Source organism: Camellia sinensis, chromosome 15, assembly GCF_055761805.1.
Source record: "Camellia sinensis isolate YWXY chromosome 15, ASM5576180v1, whole genome shotgun sequence".
Lineage (NCBI taxonomy): Eukaryota > Viridiplantae > Streptophyta > Magnoliopsida > Ericales > Theaceae > Camellia > Camellia sinensis.
The window spans coordinates 105,310,268-105,334,534 of NC_138975.1; the positions used below are offsets into that span (position 1 = coordinate 105,310,268).

Here is a 24,267-nt window from a genome sequence, read left to right on the forward strand (position 1 = left end):
ATTTAATATAAAATTTTTAAAATTTTTGTTTTTACAATTGACCTTGTGAAAAATCAAAATTGGAAATATATAGTGTTACTTGGAACTAGTATATTATAGGCAATGCAAAATAGACTTGTATGTCTTATAATAGATTATTTAATAATATATATATAATAGTGATACCACATTATCATCGATATATAATATCACTAATCAATAGTAAAATAACGCATGAAAGGTCAATCACACTTGTTAAATATAATTAACAATTCAATACTTTTTCATTTTTATAGTGGAGTTAACTATGTTTATATGTAAGTGATGATTTGATATCACTGTTGCACTAATTTTTTTTAATAATGTGGTTTGTTATAATTTTTTCATTTTCAATCAAAACAACTATAATTATTTTCGTAATTTGAAAAATGTCATTAAGAAATCATTCTAAATGTTATTTCTATATAAATTTTTTATTGGTTAATTATTTTCCTCATATGAAAAAAGAAATTTTTTTTGCAAAACTTGAGAGAGGGCACATACCCCCCTAGTCCCTTCATAGTTTCACCACTGGCCACAACGACTTCCAGGGTGTTTTGGAAATGTGGTTAAAAGTTATTTTTTGATTTTTTTTTAACTTTTTTGTGAGAGAATAAAGTAGATTAGGTATCATGAAAAACCTTTCATAAAAATAATCATGAAAGCTTTGTGACCCTTGAATTACACTTAAAATAAAGCACTACACACTAATCAAGGTAATCCAAAAATCATAAATCTTTTATGATCATTTTCATAAAAAAAATTTCATGGTCCCTAACTTTTTCCACTTTCCAAAATGGGCCTTCATAAGGACTTTAGCTCCTCCCCTGCCAATACTATCTCCCTCTCTCCATCTCCCAAGCAAGCCATTCCTCTTAAGCATCATTGCAGTTTCATAACCTGAACCAACTGCGTAATCCCCCGAATCAGTGTAATGCCAAACTAACTTGTCCACCACATCCGAAACAAGAAGTAGCGTATTCATAATTAAACTAGCATCCTCCTCCTGAAACCTTCTCACCACCTCCTCTTCTAACCAACAACAATTTACATGGCCACTTTAGAAATCTGGGAATCACGCTGTATAGCAGTATGGAAAAAGGTATCCAGTTTCTAGGCAGCCATCTCAGTCAGGTTTATTTTCTTGCCATCTCCCACCATCCATCAAACACTAGCTTCCAGTAGGCTTCACCAAATCCAAGATGGACCCCTAGTTTGGAGTCCAGAAAAGATCTGTCTTGGCTCCCAAAACGCGATACAAGAGTAGATCCCCCAGGCAGAATTTTCCAGCCTTGTTTTGCAAGCAAAGTTAGATTATGTGCTTCAAGGTCACAGAAACCCAATCCACTCCTAGTTTTCTTCTCAGCAAGCTTATCCCACTGCAGCTTGTGCATCCTCCGCTCATCTCCCTTTTGACCCCATCAGAAATTCACTATAATTACAGTCGCCGGCTTATATTAAATAACAGGAAGTTAAAGCAACTCATGGCATAGGAGAAATTTACGACGTGTATCTTTCGAGAGATGCACATTATAAAAAAGTTACAAGTTTTTTTTTTATGAACGTTATAATTGTTTATAATGCGTGTTATGATATTTTGTAATAAAGTTATAAATAGTGAATTTATGATGTGCACTCTAAAGTTAAGAATGATAATATTATGACATTTTGTGATTTTTGTTATGACATTTTGAGGTTTTGTTTTGGTTTCAATTTTTTGAATTCAGTTTTTTGAAAATTGAGTTTTTTATTTTTCGTATTTTTTTGTTTTTAGTTAATACTTTTAAAATCTTAAACATCTTTTTTATTTTTTTAGATGCACCTTACTTAGATGTATTTAAGAAGTGAAATATTTGTGAAAAATATTTTAAAAAATAAATAAATACACAAAAATAAAAAAAATATATTGAATTTTCGTATTTTTTTGTATTTTTGGTATTTAGTGAATTTTTCAAATATTTTTTTCATAAAAATTATACTTTTTAAATATATTTATATTAAGTGTGCCTAAAAATTTAAAAAATTGCTTAAAACATTAAAAAAAATTCAATAAAGAAAAAAAATACGAAAAATAAGAAAATAGAATTTTCTGAAAAGTGTCTTCAAAAAAACTGAAAATAATATATGACTTTCGTAATGAAAAAGTTCTAACATTTTGGGTTAAATTATGAAATTTGTAAAAAAATTATGAAAAGTATATTATATGCACTTTTTTAAGGGTGCATATTGTAATATCTCCCACGTAACATAAGATGGTAGCGCAAGGGCTATTATATGCACATTCTGTTAAATTGAAATTTTGTGTTTTAGTGGTTTGCAATGCATGTTCATACTTGAACATTTCATTTTATCTGTATAAATATTCAATAAAATATATAAGTGATATATGCTCTCTAGTGAACTACTTTAAAATTCCAGTTCAATTCATGAATTAACTCACTTTGAGTCTATTGCATCTGTAATTATATTATGTAAAGTGATATATGCTCTCTAGTGAACTACTTTAAAATTCCAGTTCAATTCATGAATTAACTCACTTTGAGTCTATTGCATCTGTAATTATATTATGTAATATATTAATTTAATAATACTATGATGTCATTCGTGCAACTCTGTTGCAATGGGAGTGCTTGACAAGTGTTTTTTTAACAATAATGTTTTAGAGCTCTAAATTGGGAGCACTAGAGCATCACTAATGATGTGGCACAGGGAGCCCCACCAAAGTGATGTGATATTTTGGCTTGAGTTTGTTTTTTTTTTTTTTTTTTTTAGTTCATTAGTGCTATTAGTGGTCAAAAAATTAGTGGGATGAATCACCACCCTTTTTTTAAAGTTTTTTTGAATTAAAATTTATAAAAATAAAAAAAAAATAATTAATAAAATAAAATATTACATTAAATTCATAATTATTTTATTTCTTTTTTAATCAACATTACATCTAATTAAAAAAAAAAAAAACTAAAATAGCGTTTCCAAACATCAAATGGTTGGAATATGAAGGGCATTTATGTGCCTGTGAATTTCTTGCACTAAATGGTTCACAAATTTACAGATTTTTTTTGTTCGTGGTTGGATTTGGGAGTTTTATTCTTAGTTCTCTACTGGGGGCTTTTCAGTTCCGATGTACAAACAGCTTCAAAGATTATTCTTTGTTGGGTTTTCAGTTCCGATTTGCAATTTTGGCTTCCAAGTACCAGTCAGAGCTGTTTATTTGTGCAGTCTTGGTGTTTTGTGTTGCTATTCTTCGGGTAAGAATCGAGGTTTTTTTGGGGGAGATGTGTTTCTTGTATTCTTCCACTTTTGTATTTTCTGATTTTATGATGTGATGAATTATTTTGCTCTGTTATTTAGTACATGGTTTGTCTATATACTTCGTTCTTGATTATGATCCTAATTTGCCTTTCTTTTTCTGTTGTATTGTTTTGGTTTTTATACATGTACATCAACATTGATATGGAGAAGTGAATAGAGAATACGAACTACAGCTTCGAGGTAATTTGCACTTCATTTCACTTTCTGATTTTTTTATTTTCTGATAGGATTTTCATTACAAATTATTTTGGTTTTAATTGCATGTATGCTTTGTTGTTCATTATGATCCTAATTTATTTTTTGTTTGTGTTGCTTGGGTTTTTGTATTCAGCATTGATATGGAGAGATGAGTTTTTCATTTATAGCTATTATTGGGTTTTCTTCTTCTTTTTCTTGTTTTGATCTAACTATATTGAACTTCTTTTTTGTTTGATTTCAACTTTGGGTTGCATTTGTTATTTGCTAATTTGATCTTTGTGTATTTATCATCTTTTTATTCTTCATTTTGATTATATGTTGCTTTGTTTCTGATCTTATAGGTATCTCTTGCTTATTTTTGTTTATTTATTTTAAAATAATGTTTTCATACTCTCTGGTTAGCTTGCCCTTCTTTGCCATTTGCATTTTCATGTTCTTTTTCTTCTATTGATCTAACTATTTTTTGAATTACTTTTTGATTTCAACTTTGGATGTGTTCTCTTCTTTTGTCAAATACTTCTATTTTCAAATAAGGTATTGTTTTGGTTAGGGTTGTGGGAATATTTATCTATTTATGTGGAAATATATATATATATATATATATTGCCAATGCCCTTTGGGAAGTTGTGCGAAATATAATGGCTGGTATGGGAGATTTCATCTTACTTATTTTAGCTCTTTTTTTTTTTGGATAAAAAATCAAACATTATAGAAAAGCATCAAGGCGATGCAAAGAATACAAAAAAGCAACCCACATAGGGCTGAACACCTGACTACTCAAATTCTCCATGAAATCTACAAAAGCCAATACATTAGGATCAATTGAACCAGTAACCCAACTATGCAAAATCAACAAAAGCCTACTCTCTAATGACACACATATTGGAAAACATGCCTATTCACTCCAACCAGACCAACCAAAGCAAGCAATGAGAAGCAAGAAGCCAAGCCTTCCGTCGCCTTTTAGCTCTTTTTAAGTTAAACACTATTGTGTTTGTTATTTGCTAATGCGGTCTTTAAATGTTGCTCTTCTTTTTATTTTGTATTTGGATTATGTTTTTCTTGGTTTGGTTCAGAGTTAATGGTTATCTCAATATCTATTGCTTGAGTTTTAACTTCAGATCCATCGAGTTCTTGTATGTAATATATCTTGTTTTTACTCAGGTATAAATTGAGGGCTTTGTTTTTTTGGATTCGATTTTATGTCGTATTTTTAAAAATAAATTAATCAAGGTTTTTGGTGTTCAGATGGTCATGCAGAAATTAATTGGTGACATGCGTGAAATGCCGATGACCTCTGGATTAATTGGTGACATGCATCATATTTTTTGTTTATTTCTATCAAAGCCATTATATAGTCTCATGTTCAAATTTATGGATGTGCTGTGAACAAGAATGTAGTTAGTTTTTTCTTTTTATTGTTGTCTATCTGTTTTATTTATTTATTTTCACGTCATAATCGTCTAAATGCTTTCTTCATACGTCATATTCAACTTTACAAAAAAATGGAACTGAAACTGAAATTACCTGTAATAAGCACTAGGGTGCATGTCTGCATGCTTCCATCTCACTAGCACTCTATTTAAAGCGTGGATGTAATTTCAGCCCCATGAAATGTCTTTTATGCCATTCTTCTTTGTTCTGTTTCTTTCTTATGCTTGGGGGCAATAACCAAAATCCTGGAAAAATATCTTCTCTCGTGGTTTAAAAACAAGAAATCTAGTCAATGTGGGATTTAGATAGAATGATTCAGATGAAAGATTTCTTATTTTCAAGGGACTTCTTGGTGCACACTATTGTGACCTAAGCTTAATCAGTGAATTAGTTTTTGGAGAGGGAAAACTTGGTACTAAAAGGATCAGCCCAATATTAATTTGGAGGTGGTTCTTCACAAGGCCCAATTGGTGGAACCGTTTGGTGACCCAAATCTGACTGCTGTTGTAGCCCAAAGGGCTATTGAGCTAGGAAGTGATCATGTGGTTACTAATGAGTCAAAAAGAAAGGGTACATATGGAAAAGATAAGGCAGTAGTAAAAGGGAAAGGAGACCAGCAGCAACGAAAGTGGTGAAGAAGAAAGGAATGCTTTTGGGTTCAGTTCCTGTAAGAAGCTTCTCGAGGGGGGCCATTTGTAGAGCTGCAGTGTCAGCTTTATCCCTCTCATTACCGCAGAAAAATGGGGCAAGTAGAAGGGAGCTGATTCGGAATGAAGCTCGGGCAATGGTGCATATTGGAAATCTGTTGGGTATGAATTGCAAAGGCAACGAGCTTGAGGTCATTAATCGAATTATGGAAATGGAAGTTAATGATCAAGGCAAGTTTGGGGATTGGGAGATGGTTGCTCCATCTTGAGTAATCGTTAAAAAGGGTTCCAGGTATAGATTGTTTGTTGATATGAAGATTATATCGTGGAATATTAGGGGGTTGGGTCGGAAACAAAAGAGGGGCAAAATTAAGAAGCTGGTCAGAAGTAGAAGTGTAGATGTGCTGTTATTACAAGAGACAAAAGGAAGTAATGTTGATGAAATGTTCGTGAAATCAGTGTGGCCTTTTGAATTGATGCAGTTTATGGCAGTGGATTCGGAAGGTAGTGCTGGAGGTTTGTTTTGTGTTTGGAACCCAGTTGCCTTCAAGTTGGTTGAGTGTTGTAGCTCAAGGAATTTCTTACTGCTATCAGGTACATTTAATCACTCTTTTGACTATGTAGTTGTTAATAATTATGCACTCAACGATGGGAGTAGTAGAGGCATGTTGTGGGACTCTCTGGTTAGGTCGAAGCCATCTTTTGGGAACCCTTGGTGTATTGGGGGGGATTATAATGAAATAAGATATTTGAGTGAAAGACGGGGTTGTTTGCGAAGAGACAAAGAAATGTTCAAATTTAATGAGTTTATTGAAAAGATAGAGTTGTCGGACTTGCCATTGCTTGGTAGGGAGTTCATTTGGCGTAATTTAGTGGATGGTGAGAGGTGGAGCAGGATAGATAGATTCTTACTGGAGTTTGAATGGTTGGAAGTATTTCGGTTGAAGCAATGGGGTCTTCCAAGGAGTGTCTCTGACCATTGCCCGTTGCTGCTCATGGAAGATGCTAGGAATTGGGGCCCTAGGCCATTCAGATTCATAAATGTTTGGCTTCTTCATTCAAATTTCAAGGTTATGGTCAATAAATCTTGGGAGGTGGCTGATGTATAAGGGTGGGCCGGGTATAGACTGAAGGGTAAATTATCGAAGCTCAAGATGGATCTCGGAAAATGGAATGTGGAGGTCTTTGGAAATGTTGAGAATCAATTAAAAGCTGCAGAGGAGGAGCTTCATGAAATTGACCTAAAAGCTGAAGGTGGGCCTCTTCAGACCTTGGGGACTACTAGAAGGAGAACTTTGAGAAGCTTAGTCTGGAAGTTCAGTAGGAGATTAGAATGGACGTGGCATCAAAAGTCTAGACTAAAGTGGGCTCAAGATGGGGATAAGAATACACGATATTTCCATGTGATGGTGAGTAGAAGGCAAAGTAAAAGTGTGCTGGATTCAGTCAAGGAGAATGGGGTGATCATTGAGGATCTAGTTAGGGTAAAACAAGTTGTGTTTAGACATTTCAGAAAAGTATACTCAGAGGGATGGAGAGGTAGACCAGAGTTGGAGGGGCTTTTTGTTACTACAGGAGTTGATGGGGCAGCAAGGGAGCTGGTAACTGATTTCTCGGAGGAGGAAGTGTGGGCTGCTATGAAAGATTGTGATGGGAATAAAGCTCCAGGGCCAGATGGGTTCAATCTAGCATGCGTTCAGAAGAATTGGAAAGTAATGAAGGGTGATATTCTTCAGTTTATGGATGAGTTCCATGAGAATGGGAGATTGGCTAAAGGGCTGAATAGCTCATTCATCACTCTTGTTCCCAAAAAAGACAACCTAGTGGATTTGGTGGATTACAGGCCAATTAGCTTGGTAAATTCGATGTACAAAATTATGGCAAAGGTTTTGTCTCAAAGATTGAAGAAGGTTATGCCTGGGTTAATAAGTGAGGTGCAGACTGCTTTTATAGGTGGAAGGTGTATTCTTGATGGTGTCATGATTGCAAATGAAGTTATAGAATGGTGGAAATCTACAAAACATAGAGGACTGATTTTGAAGCTTGATTTTGAGAAGGCCTATGACTTAATAAACTGGGATTTTTTTTTTCTCAATGTTGTCTAATTTTGGATTTGGGGAGAAATGGCTTGGCTGGATTAAGGAGTGTTTATCTTCAGCTAGGATTTCAGATCTGGTAAATGGATCACCCACTGATGAGTTTTCACCTCAAAAAGGGTTAAGGCAAGGGTACCCACTATCACCATTCTTGTTTAATCTAGTGGCTGAGGGCTTGAACTTGTTATTGAGAAGGGCTCAGCAATTGGGGCTATTCAAGGGAGCTACTGTGTGGTCTAATGGTATGAGTGTCTCCCATTTCCAGTTCGCCGATGACACAATCATTTTCTGTGAAGCTGATTCAGAGGAGATAGTTTCAATTAAAAGGGTGCTTAGATGCTTTGAAGTGATGTCTGGCCTAAAGATAAACTTCCATAAAAGTGTTGTGTGTGGGGTAGGTGTTTCAGATAGGGAAGTGTCAGATTTCGCAGCAGTTCTGAATTGTAGAATTCACAAGCTGCCTATTGTGTACTTGGGTATACCCTTGGAGGCTAATCCAAGAAGACAGTCAACTTGGCAACCAGTAATTGATAAAGTAAGGAAAAAGTTGTCTTTGTGGAAAAGGAAGTTGTCTTTCGCAGGTAGGCTAACACTGATAAAATCGGTGGTGTCTTGTTTACCTTCTTACTACATCTCTATTTTTAAGATGCCTAAGGGAGTGGTGAAAAAACAATTGAGAAGCTGCAGGCTCTGTTTCTGTTGGGGGGGGGGGGGGGGGGGGGGGGGGGGTGATTAGGGGGAAAGTGCATTTAGTAGAGTGGATGGAGGTTTTGAAGTCTAAGAGTCAAGGTGGTTTAGGGGTGAGAAGCATCGGTGATATGAATGCTAGTTTACTCTTGAAATGGTGGTGGAGATATGGTGTTGAGGATGATGCATTGTGGAAGACAGTAGTGTGCAGCATCTATGGAGAGGAGGGTGGCCTGTGACAAGGGTTGAGGGTAGAGTTTCTCCAATTTGACAAGGTATATTGAGTATTGCTAAAGATAACCCACTGCTGGTAGAGTTTTATTTGGAAAATGCAAGAGTGAGGATTAGGAATGGGGAAAGAACCAAATTTTGGTTTGATAAGTGGTGCAACAATAGAGTGCTAAGTGAGGAATTCCCAAGATTGTTCCAGTTATCAGAGGACAAGGAGGATTCCGTCATGCAGTATAGGCAGAGAAGAGCAGGGTCAGGACTGTGGATTTTGAGGTTCCGAAGACAATTAAGAGCCTGGGAAGAAGAAGAAGAAGAGGTAAGCAGATTGTGTGAATGGTTGAATGATGGCCCTTCTGAGAGAGGGAATTTGGTTGATTGTTTGCATTGGGAGGTGAATTCTTCAGGACAGTTCACAGTGGCATCTGTATGGAAATGGCTTCAAGCTGATAGGGGGCCTGATCTGTGTATTGCTAAAAGGTTGTGGAAGTCTGTGGCACCACCAAAAGTGCAGTTCTTCGGGTGGCTAGCCTGGAGGGGAAGAGTAATGACAGCTGAGTTTTTACATAGGATTGGTGTGTTGGATGATCAGTTGAATCTGTTAGTCATGTTTTACTTCATTGCCCACGGTTGTGGAGGGTTTGGTCTGCATTAGTAAGCTGGTGGGATATGTGTTGGGTGGTACCATGTTCAATTGAAGCTTTGTTACAATGGTGGGTTGGGGAGAAACTCAAGAAGAAGGAGAGGACAATCTGGAATTTGGTGCCACTAGTAATGCTGTGGTCAGTGTGGAAGTTGAGGAATGATAAGGTGTTCAATGGGGGACATCCTAATTTTGCTGATCTGGTGGATATAGTGAAGTCAAGGATAGCTTTTTGGGCAAAGAGCAACATTACAGGGGTGCAGTACCCAGTTCATGATCTAGTCATAAACTTGAATCAGGTTAGACAGCGTTTGGGGTGAGGGTGCTGTTGGGTCCTGTTGTGGGTGTGTTACTGGTGGGGCTTGTGTGCTGATTCTGGTTGAGCAGCAGGAGTAGCAGTGAGATTAGGAGCTCTGCTTCTGCTGTTGCTGAGGCTGTGATGCTGAGTTGCTGCTGTTTATGTTGCTGTTAGTGTTGTGGAGCAGCTGTTCCTGCTGTTTGTTCATGATTAGCAGTTGTTTGCATGGAATCGTTTGTTGGACTTTGCTGTTGTTGTTGAGTGCCTGCTGTTTGCTTGTTTGTTTTTGCTCTGTATGTTGGCTACTCACCAACTTGGAGCTTGGTGTTGGTGCTTGCAGATGATTGGGTGTGCATCTTGGTGCGAACCTGGTTGGGATCTTGATGTTTCACTGTAATGCTTTTTGCACCTTCCTCTTTATTGATGTATTTTATCATACATTGTATGTTTTTTTCCATCAATAAAGCTTTCTTTTTGCTGATCAAAAAATGTATGCATTCAGGTGGTACGTGATCAGCTGGTATATCTTTAGTTCTTGGACATTATGTGGTCGCAATACAATAAACTTATTAAATCCACCTTCATAAGGATTGTGTTGGTTCATCAAGAGATGCCAAACCCCAACCAGCCATTTTCCTTTAGTAATTAACACACAAGAGTAGCGTAGTTAAAGTTCTGCATGATGATTAAGATATACACATTTTGCTTTAGTAATTAACACATGCTATTTGCAGTTAAAATTCTACATGATTATTACTATCATGTTTCAATATGTACATGTTGCTTTAATAATAATGGCCCCATTTGGTAGAGCTGTGGGAAAGTGATTATAACTTATAGCTTATAACTGTGAACATAAGCTGATTTTTGACTTATAAATTAAGCTTCTCCTCCCCCACTCAAAGAATAAGTTGATTTTTGACTTATAAAAAGCTATAAGCTGTATTGTTAAGTCGAACCAAACATATCAAAATAGCTTAAATTAAGCTAAAAGCTGGAATAAGCTGGAAATAAGCCCTACCAAATAGGGCCAATACCTCCTCAAAAAAGTTGTAGTTAAAATTATGTTTGTGACAGTAACTATCCCTGTATGGTAATGTGGAATCTGAATCTTTCCTTTACGAAAGTTATTGTGCATATGGTTTATCAACAGATATGCATACATGAACACACTAGATATTGTTATTACCATTCTATTATTCTGTTTAAAAATTTGAAGAGAGAATGCTCCATAGACAAACTTTTTTTTGTCACACCATAAATGCCACAATGCCTTCAATATTGTCCTTAATTTGCAATTGTAACATTCTGCATCTTATAGTGATTGATGAATTTGTGTGTCTATGTTCACTGAGGCTTGTCATGTTGCAGGATTCACCAATGTATATATAAACTGTGCAGTTCCTTGCCTTGAGTGCCTTTGGTGCTCCACAACTTGTAATTGAACTTGTTGCACGAAGAACTTTTTGAGGACTTAAAGGTACAAAACCCCCCTGCATGTCATGGGCAAGTGTTACAGCATGTTAATAATCTACTTGTTAGTGTGCTTCTTAACCATTAGTTAGTTACATCAGAGGTTTTATATATCGGATATCCTAACCATTGCCATGTGAATCATGAATTGCGTATAATATCATCAGTTAGCAGTCAACCTTTACAAGTAAATTTATTTTAGATGTATTTCTCGTCACACGTATGCTTATTATCTTATGGAAAAACATGTACTTGATGTACGCTATTGATCTGCACTCAATTTATTTTTGAATAAGATGCATTGAATATGCTGTGTCACTTTGTTGCCAACGTAGTTTTTCTTTTACTTTATTTTATTTTTATTTTTATTTTTATTTTTATTTTATTTTTATTTTTATTTTTTAAATTAAAATTTTTAACTACTCTTTAATAGCACAAAAAATTGCGATCGAATCAATCATAACCATCATGTTCAATATGCTTCATATCATTTTGTTTTCAAAATTTTTTGAACAAATTCTTTAGTAGCACAGTTCACACTAATCGCTGGGATGGATTATAATTTGGATTAGTTATTGACTAAATTTAGGAGCCAGTCCTTAGAAATTATTAGTTTTGTTTACCACTAAACTTTTGCTTCCGTTATGCAGATAAAAGGTATAAATAATAGTTCAATGGGCAAGTGTCCTCCAGTTTGAATCTCATTGGTTGGTCTGGCTTTGAAGATAGTATCAGATGATGATCCAATGAGGAAAAATCTCCTTTTGGAAATGGGACTTTCTCGAGAGACTGAGAAATTAATTTTACACCTCTACTTATTAATAGGGAAATAATTTAAGTTGATTTTATTTTCCTGAATTCTAAAATGGATTTGATTTGATGAATTAGAAAACAACTTTATTAGGAATTGTTTGGGTCAGGCACTAGGTCGCGTGCAAGGCAGCCACCTCATTAGTATATATATAATAAGCATGGATTGCTGCTGAACAGTAAATTTTTGTCCCTTGTCAAATTATTTATTTGCCCTTTTTGCTTTTAGTCTCAAATGCTTTACACGGTATAAAAGGAATAATATGAGGATTGTAAGTGCAATTTCGTTGTGTGGGTGGGTTGAAAAGCAGGTATTTTTTAGGGGTGACCATTGGTTTAATGGTCAAGACTTGGCCTAATAACCTTGAGGTTATGGGTTCAAGTCTTTGGACCACCACTTTACGCTTTATGCTAAAGATTAGGTGTGTACTGAATCTTTCCCCTCCCAAACACACATTAATGTGTACTTATTGGGCGTTCTTACTTTCCTTCTTTCTTGTGTGCGTTTGCATATTGTCCACCTCGTGCAGGGTAGTTTCAGAAAATACAAAATCACAGGAGATCTCATCTTTAGGTGATTTTATTTGCACATCACATTTTGTCACAGTACATATTATGTGTGTAGTTTGAGTGTCGACTTCTGAACAAATATAAATGTTTGGATATCTACTTTCTAACAAAATATAATATTTAGATATCAATTATTGAATAAGATTTTTGTTTAAACAATTAATTTTTGTTCAAAAGTTGATATTCTAAGATTTTGTTTTTGATCGAAAATTGATATTCAAACCACACAAATGATGTTTACTAAGATAAAGCATGGTGTGTGAATAGAATTACCCCTCACCTTCATCTCAGAATCACAAACAGCTGGCCTTTCCTCCGTCTCTTCTTTTCTCTTTTCCTCTTCCCTCTCTTTCTTCCGTCTCTTCTTTCTCTTTTCCTCTTCCCTCACTCTCTTCTATAATCTAGGTTAAATCTTTTCCGGAAATTTTTTGGATCATTCAACTGGAACGACGGAAAAGATTCATTTTGGCTACCCACTCAGGTCGCTGGGTTTGAAACCAAGTCCCGATCATCAGCATCAGCTCCTCAACATCAGTTCTTGGGTTTCCCTCATCGCTCTTGATTGCTACTTAAATCGGTATCATTCTGATTGATGGTTGCTTTGCCAGGTAATGATGCCTATGTTGTTTTATTTGGTTTCTCTTTCTGGTATTATTCATTTGAGATAGGATTTCTTGGTAACCATGGCTTCATTGCAGATATCTGGTTTGTGATGTGCTCTTCTTGAATGCTTAACTTTTCCTTGTATTTTTTTCTCCTGCTTTAGACTTTCTGGTTAGACTATAGATCTACTGAAGTTAATTGTACTGTTGTTTATAAAGTCCAACCCTGATTGGTCTATGTAAATATACATTCAAGATATTTGCTTAATACAAAAAATGGTTTTCTATTTTATTTATACTGATAATGACTATTTATTATAATGATATTAAAATAAATCTTGTAAATTCTGTTCGATTCTATACCACATTTGTACATTTATTTTCATTCATTTTTTACTTTAATTATTTGGATTCCATAAACGCTGGTCTTCTGCTTGCAAAAATTGCATAGACAATGGTATGATTTTGTCGTTTCTCGCTATTTTTTATGACCTTGTCTCATTTTGATCTTTTCATCCTGCTGTGTTCAGTAGTGAGATCAGGATTACAGCTGGATATATTTGGTGTTTTCTGTAGTATCCAGTATACATTGATGCATATATTTATGTGCAGACCAGTTCAGTTATCGATCGTTTGCTTCTATAGCAGTATATGATTTTTTTTATTTTTTTATTTTTTTCAATTGGTTACATACTACCTCTGCTAGCTGATTACAAGTTTGGTCAAATATTATATTAAGGCCTCCTTTGAGAACAGGCTTTTTTAGTAACTTCGTTTGGGAACAGGCTTTTTTAGTAACTTTTTGGCTTTTTGCCTAAAATACGACGTAAAAAAAAAAAGGATGTTTGGGATGACTTTTTGGTTTTTTACAAAAAGATGTGCAAAAAGTAGAGAGAAAAGGGAATCTTTGACTTTTTAGTATAGATTGTTAGCTTTTTGATTTTTTTATTGATTTTTTGACTTTTTGGCTAAAATCACCACTTGCCAAACGAGGCCTTAGTTTTCTGGTGATTTATGTTAACTTGAGGTAATTTGAGAATTAAAAGCACTGTTCTTGCTTTGTTATGTGAAACATTGCTCTTGGATTCTTTTTTGATTACTTCTAAAGCAAGAGTAATTAGAGAGATCATGAAGAGCCTCGGTGGAGTTAGTAAGCAATGTTATGATGAAGGTAGGACAGAACCAGAGGCTGCTCAGTCTCTTTAAATGATTTTTACATTGTAAGTTTTTTATTGAAAATTGATTTTTCAGAAATTTCAAGAAGCAAAATTACTAACTAATTTTTTGGACTTGAGATTTCTAACATTATTTTTAATTGATATTAATACCTAATTCCCCCTTTTGTGTGTCTGTGTGTCTGTGTGTGTCTGTGTGTGTGATATAATCAATCTTAAGTTGGTTTTATCAATTTTAATTATATATATATATATATTTTGCAGAAGTTATTGTTATAACTATTGTCAATAAAATTCTAAGAATGAACAATACAAGAAACAAGTTTATCTTTTATATATGTCAATACATCAACTATATTATTTACTTCTGTTTGTAGTTCATTTACTCATTTATTTTTAAATTTCTAATTCTGACAAGATATCACGTCAACCAAGCAATTCCTCCCTTTTTATTTTCCTTCGACAAATCACTCCTTAAATCCTTAATCCAAACATAACTATAATATATTAAATTATTCATTGGCCTGTTCCTATGTTTGGGCCTTAGGCCAAAAACAGAGTCGGTTTTGGACAGAACGTGAACTAATCAATCATTTATTTTATATTCCATTGCATTTTTTGACTGGAAAAAAACTACACACATGCAATTCCAATTCTACAAAATTATACTTATTTGATCCATTTTCTCATTTTTGTGTTTCATCATTTTGCTCGTTTATTGATGGTTTACTTAGTTTTGGGCTATTACATTTTTCCTCCCACATTTATTGAAATACCTGTTCATAATTGTCTTTATGCATATGATTTTTTCTTCCCTGAGGTTTTAATGTGTTCATTTTTCCTATTCTAAATCCTATTTGTACATATTCTGTATAAATCAACTTACAACTCAATAAAATTCAAGATATCAAAATTGAATGAGCTCTTTTGCTTACCCCTATCTCTAACGCTGTGTTTGGTTAGGGTATTTGAGAAGAGATTTTGAAAGGAAAAGAAAAAAGGGATGTGAAATTAGGTGAAATGTATATATATTTTACTTATATTTCACCTACCTTTTTCCTTTTCCTTTCCAAATCCCTTCCCAAACGTAAAAGGGTGCAAGCACTTCACTTGCACTTCTCCTTATGTTTGAGTGTCTTAGATTGCACTATTTGTATCTCTAGAAACATTGTTATGTCACCACCTTCATATTCATAAATAAGCATTTTTACTCCCAAATAAACAAAGCAGTTTTATTTTATTTATTTAACTAAATGTTCTGTTTAAAAATTTAGAAATTTCCACAGATCTGTGAATGGTCTTGCTTTTTCATATACTAAGATCTTATAACAATGAATGAGTGTATTACGAGATTCAACAAATTCTCTTGGGTTGTGTTTGAATCATGGATTTGGGTAGAGATTTAAACAAACCATTCCTAAAATGCATGCATACTTAGCTTTTAAAGGTCATGATTGCTATCAATAGAAACAACCATGTCCGAAATTTTAGGAAAATGCTATCTACCCATAAATTTTACACCGAAAAGTATCCCAAAAGTGAGGTGTATGGTGCAGATTCAAAGTTAGTGTGATGTGAGTACACCCGGAATGAATGTGGTCTATCCTGCATATGTATTTTTTTGGTCAATCCTACATATGTATTTTTCTGGATGATTTTCCTAGGTATGTAGTATTGTTGAAAATTTTAACAAGTTTTGTTCTATGTTACAATAAATTTCTATAAATCTAACCATTCCTATAGGATTGGCTGGGACCTTTGTGGCTATTCTTCAACCTGATCTCAAATGAGTAACTTTATCTTAAAAAATTAGTTTCAAATTAATAATTAACAAACTGAGGGATGCATAGTTCATTATATCTGAAAGTGTGCGCAAGCTGTTGCAAGGAAACTCTAGGGTAGACTTGACAACACAATGTTGGTAGGTACATTTCCCACTTTCTACTTTGTGTTCCTAAAAGGCCATTCATTTGGCTTCTAAGGATTTCAAAATGTTCATTTTTGGGACTCAATACTTCTGTTGTGCTACTGTAACAGGTTGAAGGATTCAAAACGAACTTAATTTACTTTGATTCATACCAAGCCACCTGCCTCGGAAAGTTTGTCACAGGTATGTCTAGATCATTTCACTCTATGTTGATACTAACTTTCCTTGTTGCAGCTTATGTTGATTCTAATTTGCCTTTGTTTGCAGTTCATTCATATCACTTTCTCAAAATGTGAATTCTGATGTCAGGTTAGTCTTCAAAACTAATTTTTGTTTATATCTATCAAAGTTATTGAATGGTCTCATCATGTTCAAAATTTTGGATGCGTATGTTTTGTTGCCTAGAAATCTAGTGAACCATAATGTAGGTAATTTCTTTTTGGTTGTTGTCTATGTGTTTTATTAGTTTATTTTCATGTCATACTCATCTAAGTGCATTGTTGCATTGTTTATACTTCATATTCAACTTCACCAAAAATTGGAACTAAAACCAAAACTGAAATTACTTGTAATGGGCACTAGGTTAGCACTCTATATAATATAAAGTGTGGATATAATGTCAGCCCCCTGAAATGTCGTTTACCATTCTTCTATGTTCTGTTTTCTTATGCTAGGGCATAATAAAAAAAATCATTATGTATGTTTCTATTGTGGTTTTTAAGCAGGAAATCTGTGAAGTAGAGTTCTAGAATTGGGTTTTTCTCTTCAATGTGGGGTTTTTTTTTTTTTTTTTTTTTGGGGGGGGGGGGGGGTGTAAGTAAGTCATAAAATAAATGCGAAGAGTATACACATTTACGAGGGGCATACCCCAAGTAATACAACACATCTAACACAGCCCCCCAATGAGGGGGACACTAATAAAAAAACACAAACAACTCCTAGCTTAATCAGTGAAGTAGTTTTGGGAGAGAGAAAACTTGGTACTTATTTTGATCATAGCTTAACTTCTTATTAGACAAGGAAGATCCGAGAAATAATAGGGATATGAATGCATTTAGGTGGTAGGTGATGAGCTGGTATATTTTTATTTCTTGGACATTATGTGGTTGCAAATTGCAATACAGTAAAGTTATTAAATCTACCTTCATAGGAATTGTGTTGGTTCATCAAGAGATGCCAAACCCCAGCCAACCATTTTGATTTAGTAATGCAAGAGAATAGTAGGTGAAGTTCTGCATGATGATTAAGACATGCACATTTTGCTTTAGTAATTAACACATGAGATTTGCAATTAAAATTCTACATGGTTATTTCTATCGTTTTTCAATATGCACATTTTTCTTTAATAATAAATTTTAAAAAAAAAAAAAGAAAAAAAATTGTGATTAAATTTATGTTAGTTACATCAACTATTCCTGTAATGTAGAATCAGGCTGTGTTTGGTGGAGCTTTGAAAACGTGATTTCACACCTTGGTTTGAGTGCTGTGTTTGGTTAAAATTTTCAAAAATTGATAGCTAGTTGACCAGAATAGTATTTGTTTGTTTGTTTTTTTTTTTGGCAATTGGCACCTGTTATTTTTTATATTTTAAATAAAAAATATTTTCGAAAATTTTTAAAATTTTTTATGAGCTTTGAATAGAATTTTGAGTTGTGTGTTTGGTTATGAGTTGTAAGTTTTTGAATCAAACAACTTTTCTAATTTCAAAAATTCAAAACTCATAACCAAACAAATTTTCTTTGTTCAAATCATAATTCCAAAACTCACAAACTCAAAATACAACTCTATTTTCAAATCATAATTCTAAAATTCTACCAAACGATACCTAAATCTTCCCTTTACAGAAGTTATTGTGCATATGTTATATCAACAGATGCACACAAAATGCAAACATGAACACACTAGATATTTCCATTCATTATATTATTCTGTCTATAAATTTAAAGAGAGAACGCTCCAAGAGAAATTTTTTTTTGTCATACTGTGAATGCCACAATGCCTTCAATATTGTCCTTAATTTGCAATCGTACTATTCTACATCTTACAGAGATTGAAAAATCTGTGCGTCTATGTACACTCAGGCTTGTCGTGTTGTAGGATTCACCACAGTATATACAAACTGTGCGGTTCCTTACCTTGAGTGTCTTTTGTGCTCCACAACTTGTAATTGAAATTGCTGCACACAAAAGAACTTTTGGGGGATAAAAGGTACAAAAACACCTCTGCTTGTCATTGGCAAGTATTACCACATGTTAAAAGTGTAGAAGTTGTTTTGTATCCTAACCATTTTCATGTTGTTCATCAATCGTGTATAATATCATCAAGCTTCACGAGTAAATTTACATTTTAGACATATTTCTTGTCACGTGTATGCTTATTATCTCATGGAAAAGCAAGCGCTTGATGTACCCTGTCGATCTGAACTCATTGATTTATTTTGCATAAGATACATTCAAATTAGTCATAAGAATCATGATTAGAATCTGTGTACTGTTCTTATTTTAAAGAATGTTATTTTTATATTATCCATGAGATACAGTTCAATTTTAATGTCAACAAAATAAGCATTGTTATTATTTTTAATTTTGGTAATAAATAAAATAAAAATAATAATAATTGAAATAGATTTTCATTTATCATAAGGTGTGTGGGAAAAATTATTTTATTAATTTCATAAATGAGTATTGATGTTATGCATTTGTCTAATCTCGTTTATGTTGAAAAACACACTGATAAAGTTTTTAAAATTATTAATTGAAGATCGATATTATAGTGAACATGATAATTTTTGTTAATATGCATAACCTCTTATTAATTTTTTTTTATAAAATTGTGGAATCAATTTAAACATATCATGCTTGTAACTTCAAAAGAAAGTTGAGTACTTGCGTGTCGTAATTGGATTCCAATAAAATGATGAGGCGTATGTTAACATGTTTAAATTATACAAGTTTTTGTGATAAAATATTTTTAATTGCTATGTATACTTATGTATACTTTATATATGGTACTAAGTTAAAAATATTTTTTAAAACACTTTTGAATTACGAACTAATATAAAATTTAGTTAGAATAACTTTTGAGTTTGGGATTGTACAGAAGTAAAAAAATAAAATAAAATAAAATAAAATAAAATTATGATATATTTTTTAAATCAAAATGGGACCTATAGTTATTTGTTGTTACTTTTGTAAGTTGTCAATGGTTTTATTATCTTGGTTTTGACATAAAAAAATCTTTTAAGCTTAAAATGTGTAGTTTTTAGATTGATGAACAATTTAAAGCTCAAATATATAAATCTTCCTGTGTACTTGTGCCTATTGTAATAAATTGGTCCGTTCATTCTCATATAGAAAAAGTGAGAGTGTAAGTAGAACCTGAAGTGTCTATTCAATCTATTGACATAACTTGAACATGCATAACACGTACAACTCCTAAACATTCTCATAAAGTTAAAAGATCATTGTGATCATATTATTTTTCTAAATGAGCAATATCAAGAGATTGAAGAGATGATTGTTACGTATGATGAAGATATTGGCGATTTGTAATATGGTAAATGAATTGATACAAATTATTAATTAGATATGAGATCATGTTATACCTTTTTAAAAAAAAAAAAAAAGTTTGAAATCTAATAAGTAAAATTCCATCGCTATAAAGGATCAAGAAAAATAAATTACTCCCACTGACCTTGAGATGTATGCATAAATTAATAGTATTATCCATAAAGTCAAGTAATAATATTTGGTGAACCTTTAAATATCATTACTTAGAAATTCGTTTAAAACCATAGATAAATTTGTTTAACTTACAAATCAAATTTATTTTGTTTGGCGAAGCAAAAGATAAAAATGTCACAATACCACCATAATAATTATAAACCTATATTTATGACATTGGTAAGAACGATACTCTTTTCAAAACACAACCTCTTGCAATAGCATTGTATTTATTTATTTAAAAAATAAATAAGGAGATTCCGAAGGTGGGAAGAGCGTCATAGCTCACAAAAAATTCTAAAGAATTTTTCTTACTTGAGTTAATAATATATAAAGAGATTTGCGGAATATTCTGAAAAGAAAAACATAAAATACTGAAGAGAGATAACGATTTGTAAAAGTCGAAGGTATTATATAGAGTATTGTAGAGTATAATTTAGATTTTCTTATAAGAATCACCTAGTGAATATTTTAAAATTCCACTTTCTTAAATAGTTAACATTGAATATAATTTCAATCTTTCACACTATATTGAGGTCTTAATATAAATGGTTAAGAAGATACATTCTCGAGTATGTCAATGTCTAAATCAGTTAGTCTTAAAGCTAACTCAATATCTTTTATCCGATTCATAATCAAAACTTTAATGGAATAAATTTGATTTTCATAAAAATATCTCTCTTCATTGCTTTCAATTCAATATAATATCATTCAATTATATATAGACAATAATAATCTCATAATCACAATTAATATTCTCAAATATTTAAAATATATCACTCTTAAACTGAATATATAGAAAGCATGTTCACAACTCCAACTTTCAATTATACATAGGCAATTAGTATAATCTCACAAGAATATGCTGCGAATAAACTTTAGCAATATTCTCAGATGTGCCAAAATATATCACTATATAAACACCTTTGGGTTGAATATATAGAATACAATCAACATCTTTAAACTTTAATATAATCTTAATTAATTATACATGGGCAATAATTATAATCTCACAACAATGGGCTGCAAATAAACTTTAACAATCTTGTTAGATGTTTCAGAATGTATCATCATATAAATACCTTTGGGCTAAATATATAAGACACATTCTAACACCTATAAACAAGTCAACTAGCAAGAATGATTTATCAAGAAATTATCTCCTTTGGGTAGATAAATTCTTTCAAAATCAATAAAATTTCCCTTACTAGCGGCTCACACTACCTCTAAAATTAATACACTCAATTAACCCCCTTTGGGTAGGTAATTGAGTGATATAATATTAAAAGAGCTTCCCAGAATCCTTATTGGTAAATCACTTTAAATCTCAATAAGTTAACCACTTCGGCAGTAACACCCATATTGATTCAAAAAAAATCTTCCAACTGAGACTACAAAATAAATATTTGTCCACCTTTAAAACTTTATTTATTTATTAACAATAATGCAATCTGTAACCCATCAAAGCATATGTAATATCATATTACGAATCACTACTAAACAGTTACTCAAAAATAATAGCTCACGGCCAACCAAAATTCGCATATCAATTTACAAAAAATACACCAAAGTGATATACATGATATAGAACTCTTAAACAATCTTAATGTTTATGTAAAAGTCATAAAACGAATGTTTCATATGTTTTGCAAATATTTGATTAGGTAAGATTTGAAATATATATATATATATATATATATCAATACAGATTCAATATATACATGTCCATACTTCACAATTTTCGTAAAACTACCAGATCTAAATTACCTTTTTTTTTTATTTTATATAATACAATTGGAAGCAAACTATCAATACTCAAACAGTATGTACTCGTTACATTGAAAAAGTTTGCTTGAAATTACTAAAGCACAATTTTGAGATGCAAAAAACATCATTCAGTAAAAGAAATATTAATTTATTCCTTATCATTATATTAAATAATTTTACTGAAATAATCTGCCATGATTTTGATTCTAGTATAAACTTGCTCTGATACCACATGTAAGATTTTAGGATCTATATACTAGAAATCAAAACACTATGAATATAATTAACTACTAAAATATAAACTTGGATACATACCGTTTGATTATATTATTGTCTTGAGTTTTGCTTCTTTGAAAGATGATGGTATTCACAATCGGAAAACCTTAGCACCAGCTCTTCCCCTCCTTCTCCTAATCTTTTTGTTGTCTTTCAATGGGGCTGACAACCCTTTGATCTACATATATATAGATATATGTAAACCCTAATAAGGATAGGAGAGGGGACTGGGCCTAAATAAAACAATTACTGGGCCCTCCCATTAAGGAACCCAAATAACTTAAAACAGGCCTTACACCTCCATATCACATATCCACATATAAAATAATATATACACTAAGATGACCATGGCCCAAACTTTATGGAACACAATAATAATTTTGGGCTCATACCAGTCAATCTATCTGAATCACGTTCAACCCGTTTTTCACAAACCAAACAAAATGTAGTCAATGATAGCCTAATTAAGAATAAATTCTTACATCTGTTCCATATCACTTTGTTGCCAACACATATATGTGTATATATATTAACTACACTTTAATAGCACAAAAAATTGCATTCTAATCAACATATCACTTTGTCACCAACAATTACAGTTTAGACTAATCACTGGGATGGATTGTAAATTAGATTAATTATTGGCTAAATTTAGGAGCAAATCCTAAGAAATTAGTTTTGTTTCCCACTAAACGTTTGCTTTCGTTATGTAGATATTTCAATGTGCAACGGCCATCCAATTTGAATCTCATCGGTTGCTCAGCCTTTGAAGATGGTATCAGGTGGATGATTTTAATGAGAGAAAAGCTCCTTTCAGAAATGAGAATCTTCTCAAGAGAATGAGAAATTAATTTTTTATTTGGAGTTTATTTTTTATACAAACATATACAACTCAACTTACTTTATTTGGAACTATTTATACCGGTCTTTGTGGTAATATTTTTGCACACAAGATCTTGGTCAATTTTCTGTTAACCCTAAAATAAGTTCAATTTCATGGTGAAATTATTTAGAGTTGGTTACACTGATATCTCTTAACAATCTCTTAAATATCATTTTATTCTCTTTATCTTTAATTTTAAAACTGTACATTTAGAAACCAATCACTTAAAAAGAATGAGTTGATTGACGAGAGTTTGCTAATCTCTTAACTGTTTGACAATACATTTGTCATGATATTTATTAGTGCACAGCAAGGTAGTAACGTTAATTCTAATCTGAATAGTCTTCAAACATATCGTGTATGTTTTTATTTGAGAAGCAATCGCACATGGTTGAACTAAACATGAATCTTTAGGAGTCATTTTCTCCAATGTTTCAATGGATGATTTTGTGGTTGGCAGCAAAATGAAACGATTCTGTTCTCTCGTAATCCTGGCAACCGCTTCTTCCATGCTCTCGTCGGGTCTTTGCAATGTTCTAACCACAACATTTAGAACAATCGGCAATATTTTTGGGTTTCGGTCCAAATTCACCATTATACGAGCAATTCTGTGCACCTCATTTATTATTGACTCTTTAATACTCGAGGGTAAACTTTTACAACTTAAATGGCCAGACAAAATAACTTTCATGTTCTTGTTCTCTAGAAAATTGTTGCGACTTAAAAAAAAATACCCATCGATATGAGTCTAGCACTATAACATCACTATTGTGCTTCCTACCAATATTTTTGCTGCCACAAGTAGGTTTCTTGAGTTCATTTGAAAATCGTATTTGGACAAAAATGCCATCATCAATCTGCCTATGGGAGGTTGTGGTAAGAATTCTCTCGTCTTCCCAACAATTGTAGACATAGCTATGATCCGTGTCTATGGTATTGTATGATCTGATGATACCAAAATAAAAAATATCAAATATGAATATGATATGAAACAGACAAAAGAAAATATAATGTATATAAAAGGGGGAGATAGATACTAAAATTTGCTAAACAAAATCTAAAGGAAGCATATATTTAAAATAACATTCTGTACCCAATTTGATTTGGATATTTAATTTCCGAGTTTTGAGGAGATTTATAGTCTGATTGTTTCTTGTTTGGGATTTATTTATTCATTTAGTTTTATTTTTATTTTTTTTATGCTCAAGATTGTTGTGCAGATAGTATCTAGAACACCCAACTACATCAAAGTTGATGATAGTTATTAATAATTAGAATAAAAACTAGAATTAGAATTAAAACAAATGCAAATATAGAGAATAGAGAGAAAATTAAACACATACAACACTAAGATTTTATGTAGTTTAGCAAAACCTACCTCCATGAGCAGTAATTTTCACTAACCATGGGCAATCGTATAAATAATAATTTTTAATATCAAACAGGAATGATTGTGTACCTCTCAATCGCTCACAAAAACACAAAATATTTCAACATGAGA

General features: G+C 32.7%; 1 long non-coding RNA gene across 4 annotated transcripts; it reads left to right on the plus strand.

Moving 5' to 3' along the window:
- The first annotated feature begins 2,971 nt into the window (after positions 1 to 2,971).
- Positions 2,972 to 22,905, plus strand: LOC114259808 (uncharacterized). 4 transcript variants are annotated; one of them, XR_014356944.1, is made up of 7 exons: positions 2,972 to 3,266; positions 3,481 to 3,510; positions 10,933 to 11,041; positions 11,685 to 13,022; positions 16,229 to 16,301; positions 16,386 to 16,427; positions 22,597 to 22,905. It is a non-coding gene; the product is annotated as an uncharacterized LOC114259808 (long non-coding RNA). The 4 variants fall into 4 exon arrangements; XR_014356947.1 differs by having other exon boundaries at positions 2,988 to 3,266; positions 12,896 to 13,022; XR_014356946.1 differs by having other exon boundaries at positions 3,007 to 3,266; positions 12,820 to 13,022.
- Positions 22,906 to 24,267: the final 1,362 nt, after the last annotated feature.